The following is a 10,195-nucleotide window of genomic DNA, read 5'->3' as shown; positions in this document are numbered from 1 at the left end:
CTGATGACTGTTACCTAACTTCTCTATGCCTCACTTTCTTTGTTTGTAGAAAGGGGTTACTACTGCCATAGGATTATTATGAGGAGTCAGTGAAAGATATTTAGAAAGGACCTAGAATGGTTCTTGGTACATAGTAAGTGTTATACAAATGTTTTTCAAATAAATTTGTGTAATTGTTAGATGAAAGTAAGAGTTCTCAATGGAAAGAGCTATAAAAAAGAACTTGCCCACAGGAAGGGGAACATCACACACCGGGTCCTATTGTGGGGAGGGGTAGGGGGAGGGATAGCATTAGGAGATATACCTAATGTAAATGACTAGTTAATGGGTGCAGCACACCGACATGGCACATGTATACATATGTAACAAACCTACACGTTGTGCACATGTACCCTAGAACTTAAAGTATAAAAAAATAATAATAATAACTTGCCAAGAGTTCCGGTGGTTCACTGGTAGAAGATCAGTTCCCAAGGAAGATCAAATTAACTGTCTTACTCAATTTGTATTTTGGAATAGTTTCAGATTTATGTAAAAGTTGCAAAGAAACTGAGAATTCCTCACAAAAATCATTTTTGGAATGTATACCCAGTACTAACCATGTGCAAAATAGTAAACTAAGCTGAGTGTAAGGGTCCGGGGAAATAAGGAGAACCATAGAGTAATGACTCATCTAATCCTTCCTACCTGCTGATCGTGGGGGAAAAGACGAGTTTATGTTCATGTATTTGTTTGCTAATAAGAGCCTGCTAGTTACTCAGCACTGTGATAGGAACTGAGGATATAGTGGACAAATTCCTACATCTGCCGAAGAATGTTCCTGTAACTATGCCAGGCACTAGGAATGCAACAGTGAAGGTTACTGTCCATGTAGGTCATCGTTATAAAAGCAGAAGGAGAGAAAGATGCATGTCAAGCACTATGTGAGCTTCAAGAAAGAGGGATCAGGTTCACTTGGGAAGAGGCTTCGTGGATAAGACAACTTTTGAAAGACTGAAAGGTGGGTAATTGGGGAGTCTTATCCCCTTATAATAAGGGCTTTTAAAGAAGGTATGTAGACTTTTAAAGAGCTGAGACACTGGACAGGCGCAGTGGCTCATGCCCTGTAATCCCAGTATTTTGGGAGGCTGAGGTGGTCGGATCATGAGGTCAGGAGTTCGAGACCAGCCTGGACAACATGGTGAAACCCCGTCTCTATTAAATATACAAAAAATTAGCTGAGCGTGATGGCACATGCCTGTATTCCCAGCTAATCAGGAGACTGAGGCAGGAAAATTGCTTGAACCTGGGAGGTGGAGGTTGCAGTGAGCGGAGATCACGCCACCACACTCCAGCCTGCGCTATAGGGCGAGACTCCGTCTCAAAAAAAAAAAAAAGAGTTGAGACACTACATCAGTGTGTAGCATGGGAAAAGAAAAAGGGTTTTGATATTAAACCTGCAACTTTGGTGACATTGTGCCGTTGACTGGAGAGTAAAGGGATGAAACAAAATATTTCTTAGCAACTGCATTCTAGAAAGAGAGACAAGAAAATATGAGAGAGAAATGGGGCAGGGGAAGAAGAGAGAGGTGAGAAGAAAAATTAAGTTCTGTTTTCCGCTTAGGTAGGAGCAGTGTCTGAAGGATTTCTAGAAGCCTGGATTAGGCTTCAAACATTTAATGACTCAAATAATCTATTCTTGCTGATTTCCAAGTTCTTCCTGAAAGAACGTAGGCACTTGTTCCTTAAAACAACCCAAAGAATGTTGCAATATACTCAAATCAGAAACCACGTTATTTTTAGTTACTTTCTCCTCTTCCTCCTGTGAGTGACTTCTTGTATCAGAAGAAGGCAGCACATAACCTGTATGGCCTGCTGACCTTGTATCCCTAGAGAAGGTGGGCACCTGTTACCCAGGAGATGGGTGGGCTCTTCTTTTCTACGACTTGCATCCCCCACCCCCAACCCCCATTCTTATCTACTCTTGTTAACTTTCTCAGGCTCAGATACTTTGAGCTTTTAGAGGACAAAGAACTTGTTGGTCACCTCTGCATCCCAGCACAGGCCTGACACACAGTAGGTATTCAATTCTTCATAAATAATATACTAGAATAATGGTGGAAGCTTTAATTATGCCAGAATTGTTGTGGTGAGATCCTCAGATGTATTGCTTCTATAAATACTTTCAAGAACAGGTTATTCTAAGGTGTTTCACCATGAAAACAAAGACCCAATGGACCTTCTGGGTCTCATCCAGTTCACTGAAATTTCTCAGCCCAGTAATGCTCATTATACCCAGAACTAAATTCATAATCTTTAACCCATTTCCCTAAACCAGTCCCTATTTTTTTTTAAATGGCATCACCTTGTTCAGATACCCACATAGAAAACCGAGCAAGATTCTCAGCTTTTCTGCTTTCACTCCCCGTATGAATTGGTTACCAACTCTGAATGCTGCTACTTCAATATTTCTCTGACACACATAATCCTTCATCATTCTGCTCTGAATTGTTCATATGTCTCCCATTGAGCCTCTGATTCTAATCTTCCAGCTCTGATCTGTTCCTCAATATGGTCCTGCTAATATGCAGAACTGACCATGCATCTCTCTGGTTTAGACCCCTCTGGGGGTATCTTTGCTTTCAACCAAGTCCAGAATTGAGAATCTGCATGCTTCTTAACACAACTCACACGCTTCTCCATAGTGCTCCACCCATCCCCCCAACCTCCAATCTACTGTCGGTCATAACAAATGTCTTTATGTTTCCTAAAAACACCTGCCTGTTCCTCGTCTATTCAGGATGTGTCTTCTGAAAGCTCTGAGGAGGAGGCAACTTAGTGAGATTTGGCACAGCAGCTTATTCTGCTAGTCCCACCACTGTTGCTATGACTGACCCCAAAAAGCCCAAACTGAACGAATCCACTGCTCACTTTGTTAAAATACCATGGAGGTCAATTCAGGCAGCACGAACTCTGTGAGTTTTGTTTGATTACTGATACGTTTTGGCTGCGTCCCCACTCAAATCTCATCTTGAATTGTAGCTCCCATAATCCCCACAAGTTGTGGGAGGGACCTGGTGGGAGGTGATAGAATCATGGGGGTAAGTTTTTCCCGTACTGTTCTCGTGATAGTGAATCAATGGTTTTAAAAAGGACCTGCTCCCACGTAAGCCGTGCCTTCGCTCTTCCTTCGCAGTCTGCCATGATTGTGAGGCCGCTGCAACCGTGCTGAACTGTGAGTCAATTAAACCTCTTTCCTTTATAAATTACCCAGTCTCAGGTATGTCTTCATTAGCGGCCTGAGAACGGACTAATACAATTACATTGCCCACATATACCTAGCTCCTTAAGTTCTCATTTTAGCAGGTTTTAATGCCTTATTAACTGAAGAGTTGGTTAAAATCTTTGATACTTTTTTGTGTGTGTGTGTGTGTTTTTTAAAAATGTAAGTAGAAAAGTCATGTTTTATTTTGTTTTGCTTCTTAAAGCAGAGGTGGGGTTTAGCTATGTTGCCCCAGCTGATCTTGAACTCTTGGAGTCAAGGGATCCACCAGCCTTGGCCTCCCAAAGTGCTGAAATTACAGGAGTGAGCCACTGTGTGTCCTGCCTTCCTTCCTTTTTTTTCTATTTAGAAAAGTCATGTTTCTAACCCTTCAAAAATTATATTTTAATGACAGTCTTTCATAGCAATTATACTTTTAACGACATATATACTAAAAGTGGGAGTGACCTGTCATTTCAGATTTTTCAAGCTTAGCCTAGTCTTGTGTCTTCCCCCGGTAGAAACAATTTATCTACCTCATCATGGGTCACCTCCTATCTCATAAGTTATCATCTTCTTTATTCCCATAGCACTTTGAATTTAACCTATTTATAACACGATTGAATTGCATTCTGGGTATTTATATTTGGGCCCTGACCCCGTCCCTGTGAGAAGACTGCAAACCTTTTGAGGACAAGAACTATACCTTTCTTTCATCATTATATCCCCTCAAGTTTCCATAGACCCTAGTGGTGCAGACTTTAGAATTAATGAATGGATGGATGAATGAATGAACAAATGAATTGGGCAAGAAATACAAAGATGAATAAAATCAGTTTATTTGGTGGAGAGACGAATATATGCTGTCATTCCTTTTGCCTGGTGTTCAGAAAAGCCTTCTGGATCCATTGTTATATATGCATGCATTTTCCTTTTCATGGGGATGGCCGTTTGATGATTGACATTGTTTAAATATCTCCAACTAATCAGTTCTGCCCGTGGGATTTGGAAACCCTGAACTACGTTCTTTGGAGTAGGATACAGCATTATTTTAAATACAGTACAGCTCAAGTATTATTATTAACATATCTTGTAAGAAACCAGATGTTGCCAAGGTTTAGTTCACTTAATTCAAGTAATATCTAACATAAAATTGTGTTTCGGCCAATAGTTTTGAATAGAGTTTTAGAATTTGTTGTAATGCGATTAACCCATTATATTAATTATTACCTTGATTCTCAGGAAACTCCTTCTGTGTTCCCAACTGGGGATGGGCTCTTCTCACTTTGCTCCCAGCTTCTGCCTTTCCCTTTATCCAGGCAAACAGTCTGTGTCATTATGCCTCCCCATTATCCTGGGTGGGAGTTTTCTGGTGGCAGAAACCATGCCTGACTCATCGAAGATCCCTATCACCCCTCACCCAACACAGGGTCCAACACTATATAGGTTTTCACTAAAGGTTTCCTGCATGAAGGGGAGGAGAGCAGAGATCATTGGCTCTGGGTCAGACCTCAGTCTGTTAAAGAATCATTTCCAAACAAGGATAACATCGCGATTTTCTTTTTTCTTCTCCTTTTTATTTAAAAATAGAGATGAGGACTCACTATGTTGCCCAGACTGGTCTCAAACTCCTGGCCTCAAGCAATCCTCCCACCTCGGCCTCCCAAAGTGCTGGGATTACAGGTGTGAGCTACAACTCTTGGCCTAGCATCATGACTTTCACACAGGTAGAAATTAAACACGTGTTAAATATTTTATTTAACTTATTAATTAATGAGAGAATGAGGCAGGTGTTATAATGTTCAAAGGAGAATCCGAAGAACTAGCACATGGATACATGAGAAATATTGAAATCAACATGCAAATGAAAACAAAACTAGCTTCCTTTACAGTGGAGGAGAATCAATGGAAACCTTGTGGATAAAAGAGAATTTACATGTCCATAAACAAGAATAATTTTGCATCGCTATCAGTTATCTACAATTTCCAGAGTTGTAAAATAGCTCCCTTGGAATCAGAATCAGATAACTTAGAAGGTGTTCTCTAGACAATATAGAGTTTCCCGTTAAAGCACAAAATTTCCCTTTCAGTTCAAATCTCACCTGAGCTCACCTGAGGGAAGGGCATCTGGGTAGAGAGAACGGCACCAGGAAAGGCCTGGAAGCATGAAGCTTCATGTTTCTGTAAGGGGAGGAAAGTTGCTAGAACAGTGAGAGGTAGGCAGTTGCCAGAACATATTAATATCCCAGGAAGGCTAGAATAAAGATTTTTATTTTTTATTATTTTTTATGTTTTTGAGACAGGGTCTTGCTCTTTTGCCCAGCCTGAAGTGCACTGGTGTGATCACCACTCACTGCAGTCTCTATCTCCTGGGCTCAAGCGATCTCCCAACCTCAGCCTCCCAAGTAGCTGGGACTACAGGCATGCACCACCATGCCCAGGTAACTTGTTGATTTTTTGTAGAGACAAGGTCTTCCTAAGTTGCCCAGACTGGTCTTGAATTCCTGAACTCAAGTGATCCTCCTGCCTTGGCCTCCCAGAGTTTTGGATTTACAGGCGTGAGCCACTATGCCCAGCCAAGATAAAGAATTTAAATTTAATCCAAACTTTCAAAATCACACAACTCTAACAAAAAATATATTTGGAGCACCTCATCCCCATTTGTGCATATTTGTTAATAAGTATGCATATGTATTGCGGAATAGTGATACCAGAATAACTCTAATAGCACAAACTCAGACATTGAACAGCTGTGTGACCACAGGCATTATTAAACACAGTCATGCCTCATTTTCACCATCTTTTTTTTTTTTAAGAGATGGGGGTCTCATTATGTTGCCCAGGCTGGAGTTCAGTGGCGATGCACAGGCACAGTCATAGAAAACTGTAGCCTTGAACTTCTGGGCTCAAGCAGTCCTTCTGCCTTAGCTTCCTAAGTGGCTGAGACTACTTTGCCCAGTTTCAGTTTCCCCATCTTTAAAATGGAGGTGAGGCTGGGTATGGTTAATCATGACCATAATCCCAGGACTTTGGGATGCTGAGGCTGGAGGCTTGCTTGAGCCCAAGAGTGTTGCTTGAGACCAGTCTGGGCAACACAGTGGGACCCCATCTCTACAAAAATGAAAAAGAAAAAAATATATATATACTATACAATACAATACAATACAATTGCCGGGCGCGGTGGCTCAAGCCTGTAATCCCAGCACTTTGGGAGGCCGAGGCGGGCGGATCACAAGGTCAGGAGATCGAGACCACAGTGAAACCCCGTCTCTACTAAAAATACAAAAAATCAGCCGGGCGCGGTGGCGGGCGCCTGTAGTCCCAGCTACTCAGGAGGCTGAGGCAGGAGAATGGCGTGAACCCAGGAGGCGGAGCTTGCAGTGAGCCGAGATCGCGCCACTGCACTCCAGCCTGGGCAACAGCGTGAGACTCCGTCTCAAAAAAAAAAAAAAAAAAAAAAACAATACAATACAATACAATACAATGGAGATGATAACCGAAGGTTGTCTTTCTGTATTCAATGGATCAGGTTGACCACCGCACATGGGATGTGCACCCCATTTCAGAAATTATAAATGAGAAGCTTGATAAACTCTGTGGATTATAGAGATGAAGAGCTTGGGATAAGAGAAGGGTTAAAGGCAATGAGATCAGAGAAGAGGCAGTATTGCAGCACAAGAGAGAGATGAAGGGGGCTTGAGGTAGGGCACCCACAGGGAGTTGTGAGTTGGACTCACTGAGGGTAAGGGTGGGTGCCTTTGTCTGGTAACTTTTGCACAAGGACTTGCAGAAAAAGGCAGAATGAAGACATAGAGAAGATTCTTCGTGTGGGAGGCAGATGATGCCTAGAACGAGCTTCAGAGTTGGGAATGGAGGCAGAGAGGTGCCAGAAAAAGGCAACAGTAAGAGGCTCACTGGACAGTGGGCTCATGTCCCGTTGTCCCCAATGCTTTGGGAGACACTAGTGGCTCATGCCTGCATCGGTATTTACAACCAAGAGTATAATGTGCTATGGTGTTACCCATGATTTATAGGCCCACTCTTCTGTACAGATGCAGTGCTTGCTACTTTACAGACAGCCTTTACTGCATTTGGTTTTCCCAACAAACCTGTAAGAATGACTACCATCCCCATTTTACAGATGAAGAAACTGAGGCTTACAGAGGTTAAGAGGCTTGAGCTGTGAAATGACATGCTCAGTATAAAGCACCCTGCTATATAATCCCAGAGTGTGTGCTCATTTTCTCCTGCACCTTATTGCTTCCCAGCTGAAACCTAGAAACCTAGAAAACTGCATTCCCTTTGCCCTGGTTACCTCACTTCTCTGTGCTTGGTAATTCTCAGTGTCCTTACAAGGAGGAGGCTCCTCTTGAACTCTGAGGTGGCCACCTGAAGAGCAGGATACATCAGCACCTGCTTGCTGGGAAGCACCACCCGGTGTATCCCATTCCTTACCTCAGGAAGCAGACAAGGATGGGGAGAGGCCCGGTTGAGAAGAGAAAGCCTCATGTGGTCCAAGAAAACTACCACGTACTTTTATTTTTTAGATGGAGTCTTGCTCTGTTGCCATTAGATGGGGTCTTGCTCTGTCGCCAGTCTGGAGTGCAGTGGCACAATCTGCGTCTCCTACGTTCAAGCGATTCCCCTGCCTCAGCCTCCCAAGTAGCTGGGACTACAGGTATGCGCTACCACGCCTGGCTAATTTTTTGTACTTTTTTAGTAGACACGGGGTTTCACCATGTTGGCCAGGATGGTCTCGATCTCCTGACCTAGTGATCCGCCCGCCTCAGCCTCCTAAAATGTTGGGATTACAGGCATGAGCCACCACACCTGGCTCCCAAATATCCTCTTAAGAGTTACAGACTGCCCAGGTTACTGGCTGAATACTTTGGGGGAGGCTGGTAGGGAACCTAATCTTTTACAATTTCATCCACAGGAAAACAAACGGAGACCCTCCAGAAATCACAGCCATTGCTAAGGGGGAGAATCAGTTGCCTTCAGGCACCTTCACCCCAAATGGCTTGTGTGTATCTTTCATGTCCTGCCCTCTACTGCACCTCCATTTATTGTAAAGTGTTACTACTTTCAAAGAATTGGTGAAAGACTATAATAAAATAGGGAAGTCACAGGTGACTATTGTATGTAACTCAAAAATGTGCTTTACAATTTTAAACTCTTCATGCAGACCTAAAATAAAGGATTAAAAGGTGAATGATGCCAGGTACGATGGCTCTCACCTGTAATGCTAGCACTTTGGGAAGCCGAGGTGGGAGGCTCGCTTGAGCCCAAGAGTTCAAGACAAGACCAGCCTGGGCAACATAGTGAGATCCCATCTCTATTAAAAGAAAAAAAAAGGTGAATGAGGAGAATTCCTGGAACTTGCTTTAATGAAGGGATCAAAATTATTTATAAAGTGAGCATGTACCTTTCTATGATCTCAACAATTTGCAGTTTCCCACCTATTCTGAATAATCATGTGAAAAGCCTGCATAAATGGTTCTTCTAAAATGCTTAAGCCCTTTCTCATCTGAAAGCTTTGCTTAAACTTCTTTGCGAAAGGCACTCTAGGTTTGTTGAATGAATGAAGGAATGACAAAGAGAGTTTTTTATTTTTCTTCAGTACCAAAGGCCAGTTTAAGCCAAGCCCTTGACTGAATCATCACAAACTCCTGGAATCACACATAAAAATGAACTCTTACCATAGATGATGTGTTTGCCAGGACAGGATTAGAATGACTTGTTGAAAATATTTTATTTAAACCTGGGAGGTGCATTTAGGGTTGTGCCTGTACATTAAGTTATATTCTCCATTATAATTGTGATGACGGTTACTCACATGCACTGGGCTCTGCAGAATTTAAAACTCTTTGACAGTGAAATGTCAAAGAAATGAGAACACTGAAGTTCAGAGATGTTTCAGCTTGCCCAGAGGTTCACCAGTGTTTGTTCATAGATTAACAAGCAGGGCTCAGCCCCTATACCATAGCAGGGGCAGCTGCTGTTTAAAAGGGGATATTGTTCTTTCTGTTCTCTAAAGAGGCAGCTCAAGCTCGTTGAGTGTTGCAGGGAAATCAGCTTCCCAATTCAGGAGAAATGGGAGCAGGGCAGGCCTCATGCAAGAAGCAGCTTTCGAATACTTGAATTTTTTCAGAGTTCTCCTCCTCCTCTGGGCTGGGCACGTGGCATTCTAGCAAATTCAAAATGTTTTAATTTCAGACCAACCATTCATTTGAAGCAGAACAAAAAAAAGAAAAAAAAGAAAAAAAAAAAACAGAAAAAAAGCAACTAAATCCGAGTGTTGCAAACTCTTTTAGCAAATAGTTGTGAAATAGCATTGACTTTGCCAGTTCCTGTTTTCATTTTCCATAAATCTATTCTGGCGTAATTTTATTCCCTTGAAGTAGATGTAGCAAGTTCTTCGTGATACTAAATAAAACAACAAAATAATCAGTTAGAAAGCCCACTATGTATTAAATAACAGCAACAACTAAACTCCGGCCCCAAGTTAAACTTAGAAAAATTACTTTTTTGGGGGAAAATTCAAAATGTTTTAGAGAAGCTATAAGACTATTTAAAAGTGTCCTCAAACAATGTTAAAACATTTGTAGGCTGGGCGCAGTGGCTCACACCTGTAATCCCAGCACTTTGGGAGGCTGAGGTGAGCGGATCACTTGAGGTCAGGAGTTCAAGACCAGCCTGACCAACATGGCAAAACCCTGTTTCTACTAAAAATACAAAAATTAGCCAGGCATGGTGGTGGGCACCTGTAATCCCAGCTATTTGGGAGGATGAGGCAGAAGAATTGCTTGAACCCGGGAGGGGGAGGTTGCAGTGAGCCAAGATCATGCCAGTGCGCTCCAGCCTGGGCGACTGAGACTCAGTCTCAAAACAAACAAACAAAAACAAAAACAAAAAAAACAACATTAGTGGTGAGTGACTAAACATAGGAACTAT

The sequence above is a fragment of the Macaca fascicularis genome, chromosome 15 (assembly GCF_037993035.2).
Source record: "Macaca fascicularis isolate 582-1 chromosome 15, T2T-MFA8v1.1".
NCBI lineage: Eukaryota > Metazoa > Chordata > Mammalia > Primates > Cercopithecidae > Macaca > Macaca fascicularis.
The sequence above is the reverse complement of the archived record's forward strand: the minus strand, read 5'-3'. Positions refer to the sequence as shown.